This window comes from Neomonachus schauinslandi, chromosome 9 (assembly GCF_002201575.2).
Source record: "Neomonachus schauinslandi chromosome 9, ASM220157v2, whole genome shotgun sequence".
Lineage (NCBI taxonomy): Eukaryota > Metazoa > Chordata > Mammalia > Carnivora > Phocidae > Neomonachus > Neomonachus schauinslandi.
The window spans coordinates 65,590,566-65,604,551 of record NC_058411.1 but is presented as its reverse complement, the minus strand read 5'-3'; the positions used below and the strand labels follow the sequence as shown (position 1 = coordinate 65,604,551).

The 13,986-nt window shown below is 37.6% G+C and overlaps 1 protein-coding gene across 2 annotated transcripts in view; it reads right to left on the bottom strand.

Annotated features, from left to right (window-relative positions):
- Positions 1-13,986, bottom strand: part of PRKD1 (protein kinase D1) — a 318,037-nt gene that overhangs the window by 27,881 nt on the left and 276,170 nt on the right. The window lies entirely within an intron of this gene.

Below are 13,986 nucleotides of genomic sequence, written 5' to 3'. Positions count from 1 at the left end.
AATGATGCCAACAATGGGATCAGTGTCTTTCCATACAAACTTACTCTTGTGGTGGTGTTTCCGCTCTTGGTAAATGCCCTGCCATCTAGGTCAGAAACCTGAGAGTCATCCTAAACACTCCCTTCCCTCTCACTTCTAACAACCAGTTGGTCTCTGAAAGTTTTAGAGCTCATCCCCTTAATTTCTCTCACACTGAGAATTTCTCTCACATCCTCAACCATCAATGCCTTAGTTTGAGCCTTATCTCTTTCCTAGGGATGGGCCACAGCCTCCCAAGTGATCTCCTCTTAGGTTTTGCTCTCCTCCAGCCCACTCCTCAAAGGGCTGCCACTGTGATTCTGATTATTCCATCTTACTTCCAGTTCATAAGGGAATCACCACTAGCTTGAGGAGGAGATGTACCCTGTTAGCGTGGCACACAGGACCCTTCACCATCAACTACTTATCCTCCCCACACCCCAATATTTCCCCATCTTTTCTTCTTCTCCTACATATCTACCCTTCTCTCTAGCCATAGTAAACTATTTTCAGAACAAGTATCACTCTCTCTCTCCTTTCTACATTTTCACACATACTTTCTCTCAGCCTGGACCAGACCATTTTGCCTGGTCTGAATATTTAGTGGTCAGGCAGCTTTCATTGACTCCCATAGTCTGACTTGGGTGTCTCTCCACCTTCTTTCCTCAATCCTTGATAAATGCTCTTTCAGAACAGTTAACATGTCATACTCAGTTACTGGTGAACCTGTGTGTCTTATCTACAAGTCTATAAGCTCCATAAGGCCTATATTTTATCTGTTATATTCCTAGTCAGTATAAGCCTAGTGCCTGGTACATATTAAATGTCCCATGCAAATTTGTTAATTTGATTGAAAGACAAATTTCCTGTATCTCCTTACGTTTTAGTATGTAGATAACATTCTTTAGGATTTAAATTATTTTACTGAAGAGATGATAACGCATGTCCGACATATTTGGTCAGCACATTTTGCACTGAATATGGTCTATGCTGGTATCTTCTCTTCATATAAGAATACGGTACATGAATTTTTCATTGTAAGTTCACTTGAATCTGCTAGTAAGCAATCTCAGGATTCTGATGATGACTAATATCAGAGATGCTGCCACTATTGTGAGTTGAAAAATGATTTTCTGAAGTCTCAGGGGAATGACAAAGACTTCCTAGTGGTTTCTGGGCACCACTCCTTCAAAACATACAAGTTCTGGCCACTGCCCTGGTAAATACTTCAGCATCTTTGGTAGGAAGAAACCCATAATTTTCCTGCTATTTGGGTGATTTGTATTTATTTTATATCTAGTTCTCAATAAGGAGCTATTCATAGTTTCAGCTCATTCTCAAAGGCTACTAAGCAAGAGTTATCAGCAAGAGAAGCAAAGCAGCAGTTGCTGAAGGCCACTGTCAGTATATTCCTTCTAAATTATCCCTTTCCTTCCATGACACCACCAGCCCCCCGCCACCGTACATGAGTTATGAAAACCTAATTCCTAGGATTTCATTATTGTCCTGAGGATGAGAAATAAAGCAATGAAAAATGGGCTTTTCAGATAATAAGGGTCACCGTACTTCTGCCTTCTTGTGTAGAGAAGACCTTGGGACTCCCTTCTCTTTCTCCATTTTTGCTTTAGCCCAGAGCAGGCATGACTGCAAGGAAAGTCTCAAGGCGTGGAACATAATTTCAGGAGCACAGTACCTAGAGACAGAATGCCAGAGTGTACTGGAGCTCTGCACTTCCCAGCTCGACTTCCATTTCTTTGTACGTAAAATGGCATAAGAATAATGTGTCTAACGATGGACTCTGAAAAACAAACTGAGGGTTCTAGAGGGGAGGGGGGTGGGAGGATGGGTTAGCCTGGTGATGGGTATTAAAGAGGGCACGTACTGCATGGAGCACTGGGTGTTATGCACAAACAATGAATCATGGAACACTACATCTAAAACTAATGATGTAATGTATGGTGATTAACATAACAATAATTTTTTTTTTAAAAGAATAATGTGTCTAATTTTGAAATGTGACTAGGACTTAATCATTTAATGTGTATAAAATACCTGAAATCATGCCTGATATATAGTAAAGGTTAACTGATAATATTATTAGGCAGATTTTCTGTCATTTTAAAAAGATCTGGGTTACATTTCTCTCTCTAGTTTGATACCTGAAAGTTTACAGTAAGTGGCAGCAAAGAAAATTTCCTTTTGCCGTTCATCTAACAGAGGCTACGGGGCAAGTGTGAACGGCCACAAACTTGCACCTTCTAATGTGTCCTCCCCCATCTTTCCCCTTGCTGTGTTTTTAGACCTCAGTGATGGCAGAGATGCATCTACTCTGAGGTCAACCAAGTGAGGGCTGTGTTGCACTAGGCGAAGGCCCTCCTGGCCTCAGGTGAGAATGGAGATCACCCGGTTGTTGCATGTAAACATGTGCCCATTTCATGCTCAGTTGGCCAAAGGCCTACAGTTTACATGAGGTCCTACTTTAAGTAGTTATCTTTTAGCATTTTTGGCAAATTTCATCTGCAAACTTTTAGAAAGGGACTTGATAACAACCTAGAACAAAATAAAGCTAACATGCACTGTCAGAGGAATAAAGGCATACAACATTACTTCAACCACAAGACCAGCTATAATAATCCATCCTCTTATATATAGCTATCACTGGCTGACACTGAGATCAATGGGGCCACAATCAAACTTAACCCACTGGACTCTTGGACCTCAGAAACGTTCATATAATTTTTGGTAAGAATTGTCTGCTCATACCATCCATCACAACTGGAATGTAATTTACTTTGGTTGTAGCAGTAGTTAGCACAGATTAATGCTAGTTTAATACAGTCTGAAATTCTGTGAGAGAAACAGTAAGTTGAAGCATCTTCATTAACTGCTAAAAACAAGAGATATACCTGTGTTGTGCCTGGCTCTCAAGACAGTCAACTTGCAGGTGGCCAGCTTGTAATGAACAGTCTACTACAACATCTTAAATAGCTTTAAGTCTTGTGTATTGTATTAGGTAACACTGGCCCAAGAAATAAAAAGAAAAGAAAAAGAAAAAGGACCAATTCAATATTTGCTCAGCAAGAAAATCAACTGAAGGCTGATGCATGATTTTGTATTCATGTATACCCATAAACCTATCTACACATCTCTGAGTCATTCTTCTCTTCATCAAATTCTGGAAATGCTTCAATCTAGCTTTAGATTCCAGGGTTGCTGCAAACACACGATAAATATAATGAGTCCTCTTCTTACCCTCTAAGAGAAGAAGCTAAAGGGAAATATATATAAAACAATACTTTAAAAACCCTCCCATCATTTTCTCTCATACTGTTTCCATCTTTTTTTGACTTCTTATCAGGTAGAAATAGTACAAAGCTATGTGATATTTTCCATCCATCACCAGGAATCCTTTAAATTAGAGGTACATGGAAAATTTAAAAAACCAAATCCAGATGTCCTAAGTCTGTCATCTGGTCTGATACACTGAGGTTTCATTGGAATTAATGCTTATATATGCCTGAATTTGATACTGTAATTTTTGGGTGAAGGGGGAGTGGTGTCTATCAGGAGAACTCAGGACAGACCCCAACAGAAAGGATCTTGTACGTACTCCAGTACCTACGTCTTGACCCCTAACCAAGGCCAGAATTTTAAGTTGACTAGGTAAAAAGGTGTTGATATATGAGAGCCAACAACAAAGACTTCAAGGACAGAAAATTAACGACTGATCAATACCTTAAAAAAAATCAATGTTAGCAACATTTCACCCATAAAATATAACACCCCCCTTCTTCCATGCTATTACTGTTTGTGTTTAGGGGAAAGGCAAGAATTAAAGTATGGTTGTTAAAACAGAAAAATTGGAATTTGTAAATCAAGATATGTTTATTGTATATAAAAGCTGAAAAATGGTTCAAATATCTGGATTTTTTAAAAATTTGCTATCAAATGCAGAGCAATGGAGACACATCTGGAACACTTTTTTATTTCCTGTTAATCTATCTGGCTAGAAACATGAATGCATAAATCCAATCCAGTCTTGGTGTTAGATTTAAAGTGTAATTTTTAACAAATCATATCACTGTAGCCCGGCTTCTATATTTAGATGCCAGCACTCCAGAAAGCATAACATTCTATTATAGCGTTAAATGATCTGTGCAGACACATAATCCTTCTGATGTCTTATATATCAGATAATGGGAAGTGGAACAAGTATATAGGGTCTACTGGACAGGAATAGAAGACAGAACGTTATGTGCAAAAAGGTCAAATGGTGATATTTCACATTTGTGTAAGCTTTCTGTGGCAAAACGTGTTTAATTGGCATATTCTCAAAATTAAACGAGTTCTTAATTATGGGGCTTTAATAAGTGAAAAGACTGTATTCACTTCCAAGACGTGGATGACCTGGATATCATACACAGCATTTTCTAAACTGTCTCAATGAAGGAATCTTGACCCCCATCCCCTTCCATGAACAAACTCAAAAGACTAGTGTTCTTCCAAAAATATGCCGGGAAACACTGATTTAAATATATTATTTAATTTAGTTCTCCAAAACATTCTTGTAAACCAAGTACAGCAAGTCAGAAGAATTCCAACTCATAATTAAGGAAATCAAAGTTTAAAAAGATTTACCCCCCCCCAAAAAAGGGGAACAGTTTTGACTTGCAAGGAACCTGGCTTTTTGACACTAAGTTTTCACTATGACTAACTTCTTACTGAACAGAATATCTATTTGGAAAAATTTCTAAGTTCCTTTTCTTTTTCTTATAATACATTTTTATTTCCTTTCTTGCTCTGTTTTAGATACGTATATACCTAATCAATGGGCTTCATTTTTTGGAACATGCAGAAGATAACAAGATTACCTCAGAGTTGCAAAACATGTCTTATCTAAAGAAACAATTTCATGAAAATTCTTCATGCAATAAAATACAAAGAAATATTTGAGGAAATATAATAAACAGATTAGATGAAACAAGAGAAGTATAAACAAACCTCTCCCTACACACTGAAAGTCAAATTTTGCCTATTTTTCTCTAGAGAAAGAAAAATTGACTCCTCCATGATTTTTTAAAAAATCACCAGTTTGCAAAACTTTTCACTTTCCCACCCACACTTAGCAGTATTATTCTCTGGTTTTCTATCATGATCACCTCTTCTCCACCTCCTGATCATCCCTCTAGACTAAGAGAACAAAGCCATTTACTTATAAGATATATATTTCATCTTGCTCAGTGAAGACAAATTGCCATGTTTTTAGACAAATGATAAGGAATGCTTTATTATCTTATTGGCATGCTCTGCAGTTCTGTATTCCCCTGGTTTCTTCAGTGTGGTGACATAATTTGTTCAATAAATATTTACTAAGGCTTATCAGGGGCCAGGCCTATGTTAAGGTATGTTTCAGCCTGAGTCTATGCTTTGAGTCAACCATGTTCTTTGTTATGATGAAACAACGTGTCTTGAGGTTCTCTATTTACGGAATTCAACATCAAGTCATGGGACCCGCTTTCTAGGAGCTAGACTTTACGACCTAGTGGTGGCAATGCTAGTAACACTTTAGTAAGTATGGAACCTTTACTACCTGCCAGGCACTGCGAAGAGTTTCACAAAATTATCACATTCCGAGTCTCACAACATCTCTACGAAGTTTTCCAGAGAAGGAAACTGAGGCTCGGACAGTGTAAGTAACTTATCCAAGCTCCTAAGAACTCTTAAATAAGTCTGAGCTTTAAACCCAGGCATCTGATTCCAGAATGCATGTTCTTTAAATGCTATATTACACATTGCTTTAATTTTTTCTGTGGACTCAAGTCCATTTAGGACTGGGGTCCTGCCTGTTCTAACTGGTATGCCCCAGGCTCCATAACACTTAAGCCTCTTCACTATGATCTCACAACCCATCTCAGCATATTGTCTGGTTTTCTGAATGCTGCCTGTGGTCAGTCTTCTCAGTGCTCCCTCTGCCTGTTATGACATCCACCTTGACAAGTTGCCTTGATGATTCCTTATTTTCCTGACTGGCAGGGCTTCTCCTACAGCTCATTCTATTTCTAAACCCATGTACCACCACAGTATAGTTCTAGGTTACCAAAGCCCCTCTTGATCTTGAGGTTCCACTGTCTTTAAAGGTATCGCTCTGACACATTCTCTGACTTCTTTTGTACCTAAAGCCCAATTTTCCCCACAGGATTCAGCTTTTGAGACAGCCTGTACATCTGGAACAATTAACAGCTATTCTACAAACTCTTCCTCCTCCTCAAATACCATAATTTTCTAATTCGAGCCTAAAATTTAATGGTTCATGCAAAAGGTTTTATAACAAAGGCCCTTAAAATTTAATACAGTATGTGATTTAAGACAATTCTGTCAAATGTTAACCTATTACTTGTAATGTCTTTACTACTGTGCTAGGCATTGTGGAAACCGAAAACAAGGGTGTTGCTGAGACCTTCAAATTTGTTTAAAATATAATTATGACATAAGAAGTATTTGATAAGTATTACTGCTTTGTATGAAGACTAGAAACCATAAGTAAACAGGAGATATGGAAAAGAGCACAAGCAGTCAGAGAGGATTGATACATCTCGAAGATCAATCAAACGTGAATAAACCAAGGAAACCAAGATGGGCATCCAGGCTTGGAATTAAAAGCTGAGCAATGGCCAGAGGTTAAGAGTATGATGAGAACAGTAACTTGAAGAGAAAAGAAGGACTCAGTTGAATAGGAGTGATAAGGTCCAGCATGAACACCTACAATGCTAAAAACAGATTTGATGAAATAAGAAAACTACTAAGCTAGGGAGGGATAGGATGGAAACCCACTAAAGACTCATCTGATTGTGGTCTTCAGGATGGACCAGGGGAAAAGGCAGGGTCAGCAAGATGATGACAGAGTGGGGTTGGGGGAGTGGGGAACCAAACTATCAGAATATCACCCATTGCAGCAATCAAGGCATGAATTTAAAAGTCTGGTCTAGGGATGCCTGGGTGGCTCAGTCGGTTAAGCGTCTGCCTTCGGCTCAGGTCATGATCCCAGGATCCTGGGATCGAGTCCTGCATCAGGCTCCCTGCTCAGCCAGGAGCCTGATTCTCCCTCTGCCTGCCACTCCTCCTGTTTGTGCTCACTCTCTCGCCCTCTCCGACAAATAAATAAAATCTTAAAAAAAAAAACAACAACAACAGTCTGGTCTAGACTAGTGCCAATGGAAATGTTAAGGATGAAGCCAAGACAACTGCATAGCAAGAAAGAAGAGGAACAGGGGCACTTTGTCACTACCAGCTGAAAACAGCAAATAGCCTCCAATGAGGTTTTCTTGCCTTTAGACATTTTTCTCTATAATATGCCATCTCCAAATGCTAATTTGATCATAATATTTTTTCAAAACATTTCAATAATTTACAATCACCCAAGCATAATAAAATCCAATCAACTTGGCACAATATCTAAGGTTCTCCATGAACTCACATGAAAGCCATTTCCTGGTCTTACTGAACACTATGTCCCACCACAGCAGTCTCCTAACCAAGTAGGCATACTCTTGGGGAACAGAAATATTTTTAAGAGATATGTGAGCAGAGCATAGTTTTAGGAAAATCTGTTTTGTTTATATAGTTTTAAGAAAATCTGTTTTGTTTATATCTGTATCTTTACTGTAGCCTGGAACACGGTGGGCACTCAAGAATATATGAGGAATGAATGAATGAATCAGACCAGTCCACAAATAACTTCTAATACAGATCTGAAAATATCTGTGTAGTTCTCAAATTCTCCATCCACATGTTTCCTTTCATAATCATTTTTCTTCCTTCCATGGATGCTTCTCACTTACTCCAAATATTACTAGAGCACCTTGCCGGGGGGAGAAAAATCCCCTGAGAGAAAAGCAGAGAGAAAATTTGAAATACTGTGCCAGTCTGAAGTGAATGACTCTAACTTGGAAATCAATTCATCTGTAACTTGGTTTCTAATTCATGCTTTCATCAAAATTAGAGATTTAAGGGATTTATTAATGGAGAGAGGACTGAAATGAATTTCTGAAGATAAATCACTGTTTTTGTTTGGGCTTATAACTTGGCTCCTATAGTTTAAAAAAAAGAAAGAAAATTGTTGCTGAATTCTGTCTAATTCAAACAACAAGTAATATTCACATACCAATTTATGAACTAAAATAAAAAGTCTCAATAAATAGTGTATTTTCAGTAGCATCTTATTTTTTATGTTTAACAAGTATAGGTAAAATTTTATGGAATTAAGTTTTTACTAATACTTGTAATGATAACTGAACCCAAAAGAATGCTTTGAAACACTTATTAAAAGTGCTGTAATCAAGAAATTTAAAATATATACCTATTTTTACTGTAAATAATTATGAAAGGGGACCAATAAAAGATTTTCAATTATAAAAACACATTACATTAGAATGCAATTTTGTGAGAAAAGTGTAATATAGTCAAAGAAAACAAGCAATATTGTGAATTATATTGTCAAAGAAGAGCCCATTCATATATTTTTTTAAATGGTTGGTAAAGTATATCAAATGACTATGACAATTAGATTCTAATGCACACTTGTAAAGGAGTGATATAATAGCTTTATTTTAAAATATCAATATTTTTAATATAGTGCAAAACTAAAACTCTTTAAATGTCTGATAAAATAGTTCTAGCTGTCATCTTAAAAATACACAACCAGGTACAAGGTACAACGTTTTTTAGAATTCTTTTTGAGGATACATGAGGAAAAATGTCTGAAAGCTGATCTTCTAAAATGATCTAAATTTTTCTACTCAATCTTCATAGAATATTTATTTTACTAAGGTGGCCCCTCAGCCTAATAACCCTTTCCAACATGTCTTTGGTTATCAAAACCCATGAATCTTTCAAGACTTCACCAATGCCATATTTCTCTTGGAACTGACTCCAACATTCGGGCCTCAGTCATAATCCATGATTTCTTTCACTATGCTTCCACAGCTATCCTGACTTGTAGTTACTTGTACCTGACTGCCCAGATAGATGATAAACATCTTAAAAGGTTTCATTCATTTTTATATGGCCCAGAGGCTCAGTATATCGCTTTGTATAAAGGAAGGAAGTACTTCGTAGGTACTGTTGATTGACTTAATATTTTTATTAATTGAGGAAAAGGGTTTTTGCCTTAGAAACTGGAAGAATGAAAGCAAAACAAAGCTAGGGAGAGAGTATCTTGCAGGATAAGACCTTAGGATTAAGTGTTTGGTTTTAGGCTGGTTGGTTTGGGGTGAGACTGGCCCAGCAAAGTGGAGATGTCCAAAGGTCAAAAATATGAGACTCAAGTGCCTCTGGAAGATCAGAACTCAAAGATAAATTATGGAATGACCTGGAAAGGGATGACAGAGGCTGCTCTTAAAGTGGGTGACCTCATTCCGGGAATGAGTCCCACATTAGCATAGGCCAGTTAGGTGAAAGAAAGGAGAAGTTCAGGAAGAAGTTTGGAGAAACTAGCAGGGAAGGAGAAAGAGGATCTTGTAAATGCAGGGGAACAAATGATCAATGCTGCATAAGGACTGAGATTAGTCAAGTTGGATAAAGACTGAAAAAGAGCCAAAGGGTTACAGATGGGCAGAAAGAGAAAACAAGGCAATGGCAAAAGGACCTTGCATTTTCTTTAAGAAAGGTGTGGAAACCAAAGACAAGGGAATGTATGAACAAGAATGGAAAGAAGAGGAGAGCACAAATCTAAAGTGTGGCCACACAGAAGGGAGAATTGGATGCAGCTATGCAAGGCTAGCCTGGACAAATCAAGACCACATTTGGTTGTTGCTGCTGTTTGGTTTTTAAGGGAAGAGAGACTTGAATGGGAAGAGGAGTGCCTCACAAGAGAGAAACGAGAATAATAGAGGTAATTTTGGAGTGCAAAGGGATACATTTAATTTATGGCTTATAAAATTCTTATGTATTTTTTCTATATTATGTATTCTATATTCAGTCCTTGTTAAATTCCAAAATGCTTTCACACATTGTATCATAAACAGAAGTGCTAGTGTTGTAATTCTGACTGAACAAGTCCGTGTTAGTACGGTATACTAAATATACCAATACCATTTACTTTAAATTTTAAGTTTCTAAGTTTTGTAAGAGACAGTTGCCATCTCCTTGTAAAAGGTCAGTTTTCTGTGATATTCCTAATCATAAAACAACAATCTTCTTATTCTTATTTTGCTGACATGAATAGAAAAGAAAAATTTTTTTAATTTGCTATGTCTTTTTTTAAATCAAGATACAACTTTTAACATAATAATATAAGCAGGATCCCTTGGGGATTTTATGAAACATTTAACATGTACATTAACATTCCACTGAAACATAATAATAATAATGAAGTATTCACATCTAACGAAAATAGGCTATTCTAAATGATATAAGTAAGGGATGACTATGCCGTAAGATTCACACTTGCCTTAATTTGTCAACTATTCAAAAATATCTGAAGAGCTTAGTTTTCTAATGATTGAATCAGATTTTGGAAAGCCCTGACCTAGGTTATACAGCAAGGAGAAAATGGACAAAGAAAGAATTCTACTATTTCACATATTCCATATTTATACAACTCTGAAGTCTTTTATAAGCAAAGGTACTTTTCTACAAACAACAGAAACACATCAGAATTTGACCAGAGGACTAGAAGAGCTGCATGAGGAGGGATTTCTGCCATCAGTCACTTCAGCCCACACGGCCCCTTCTGGAGAATCTGGAGGAAGGGGACAGGGCAGAACGTGTGAGACTCCAGGTACAACCATAAACTAGGACTCCAGCTTTCGTAAGTAGGGGACTACAAGGCAGAGGATACCAAATGCTTCTAGGAATCACTTTTATATCCAGAGGGACGGAATTCTGTTCCTCAAGAGTAGTAGAAGAAAACCTTGCTCACCATCCAGTTGACTTCAATCATGGTACTTTTTCTGAACATATCAGTTAGTGAGTCAGAATTCTAACCCCCACTCTCTAACCCCATTACCACTTTGTCTTTTCAGGTCCAAAAAGATGAATTCTTACTTTTGATAAGTATAAAATGAGGCAATGAGGGCTTTCAAAGAACTAACCCCATTAACCGTAGTTAATCCTTCTTAACTAACCAATCAATTAACCATTAATAGCAAATGCAGTCTAGACTTCTGCTACCTGGTTAGATACTATGTAGGACATTTTATGTGACAGGATGGTGTTTCTGTACAATTTTAATTCAACAAATATTCAATCAACAAATATTTGCTAAACACCTGATACGTGCCAGGAACAATTTCTGGTGTTCGGGATATATCAGTAAACAAAAGAATGATATCTACCCTCCTGATGTGTATATTCTAGGGGGCTGGGGAGAGAAACACACAACAAATACAATAAATGAAATTCTTCAATAGAACAGAAGGTGATAAGTGCTATGGAAGAAAAAAACATAGATCAGAGTAAGAGGGGCACAGGGGTAGGGATGGGAGGCGGTTTGAGTGAATTGTAGTTTTCAATAAGGTAAGAATGGTACTTATACAGTTGATGATATTTGAGCAAAGACTCAAAGGAGGTGAGCTTGAACTTCACTATCTTTGAATACTGAATTATAATCTTTCCCAAGAGGCTGATAAATCAGACAATGGTTAAAGGGTTAAAACATTTTCTTTCATTTGTTTCAGTTGGGAGATAGGATGAGTCTCCTATTTTTGAAATTTTGAAACAATTGGCAACTTTATGATAAAAGTATGAACTTCTGAATCCCGCATGTGCATGTAATTAAGCCAAGGCTTAAGAAGACTCATGGTACATGTTACGTGATTGAAAATTCAACACATAAATAAGTTGCAAACATCTGACTGAAGGTACAGCTGAGTGATTCAAATTAAGACCCACGACAACAGGCAGCTCTTTCTGTCCATGGGACCTGTCCCCATGCTGTAATAAAACCACTTCAAGAAAAAAAAAAAAGACCCACAACAAGGATCTGTGCGTCTTGTCCCCACTGTATTCACTGGACCTAGGATGGTGCTTAGCTCATGCTATGTACTCAATCAATAGGAGTTTGATGAATAAAGTGAATGGTTAGGGACAGTGGGGATGAGGGATGAGCAATGAGGATTTTTGAGATTCCAGGCCATAATATGAGAACTGTTCAACCTCTTCACATGCTCAAGGGGCAGAATTTGACTTTCAAACTAAACAAACTTTTTTTTTTGGAAACCATAATGAAAATTTTGCCAAATGTCTGTTTATTGTATCTGAGTTGTTGACTGTGCCTACTCTTTTAGAAGAGGAGACGGGAGGCAGTTTATGCTCAGGTGTATTTTATTTTTCTACCTCACTATAGAGTCAGTAGCTGATACTTATTGACAAGGCTGGGGAGAGCCAATTACAGAGCCTAGACACAAAGAATTAGACCTTCTACATTGATCCGATCACTCTCTGCCACTGCAATAACATGTAGAATGACAGAGCCATGTTAACCAGGAAGCTTCCCTCTCTCGTGTCTGGCAAGCAAGGATAAATGTCTCTGTACATATGCCAGTCTGGAGGTTGGCATGTTGCAAAGGATCTGCCTTCAGGACACCACTTGGGAGTGGAGACTGGGAGAGCAGGGACCAGGTTTGGCATGATGTCATTTACTAAGTTTTCAGACGTCATTAACAGCTCCATGTTGCCAAGTTAAGAATTTTCTAAAAAATCTTTTTTGGTAACTGATTAGCAAGCACTAAGCTATGAATCTATGAAACTGGCATCTTCAGAGCCTGGTTATCATCTTCCCCAGGAAAACACAGAACACTGGTAGTTCTCTGTGTTACACAGTTGTCCAAAAGCACAAAAACACCATTTTTACAAATTCTGAGTCCCAGAAAAGTCTATGTTATTTTTCTATGTATAGCGGGCATTATTTTTGGTTGTCTGTGCACATGAGCTCCTTTAGGGCAGAAATTGCATCTTTTTCAACTTTTTATTGTATGAAACTCAATAAATGGCAGTTCAATGAAACAATAAATGAAGAAATGCAATCTGTTTTGTTAGCCACATTCAAATGAAAATTATTCAATAAAGCTATGAATTAGAAATTATGAACAGCCTGCACAAGTACAGAATTATGGTGGTTATATAAAAAACGGGCATTTATCAATGGCCTGATTGTCTAGACTGAAGAGCTAGGTTGACCACATTTAGCAAACAGTTGCTCAATTTCCTTTCAGTCTGTGGAAAAAGTTTTAATGGTTACAAAAATTATATATACCGCATAATATCTTTGACTAACATATTCTGGCTTGAAAAAGGGATTACTGTTTTTTTTTTTTTTTAAAGATTTTATTTATTTATTTGAGAGAGAGAGAATAAGAGACAGAGAGCACGAGAGGGAACAGGGCAGAGGGAGAAGCAGACCCCCTGCTGAGCAGGGAGCCCGATGCGGGACTCGATCCCGGGACTCCAGGATCATGACCTGAGCCAAAGGCAGTCGCTTAACCAACTGAGCCACCCAGGCGCCCAAAAGGGATTACTGTTAATGAAAGGAGTTAAGTAACATGTTCACTATGAAGGAAAAGGCTTACAGTGAGAGACAAAAAGGACATTAATAATACCAAGACGATGTGATTCTCGGGCATACATTACTCATGTACCTGATATGCTGACAGTTCCATACTCAATTCATATAATTATCACAGCATAAAGGAGGAATGTTTATGAAGGCAAGGTCATTTACGATGTAAAACAAAATGGTCTCAGCATGTCCACTGTGAGCAAATGCTGAAACATTACCCATTTAATGAGCATTAATAATATATTAAAACCCAGAATTAAGTACATAAAAGAGAACAACTACTGCCCAGACTTAGGAAAGATACTACCCAGGCAATAGTCGGATGCTCAAGCTGCCTTTCCTGTTATTTTAAAGCATTCCAAAAAAAAACTACACCATAGATATCTGGAGACCTTTTCTTTGTTCTGCAGAAG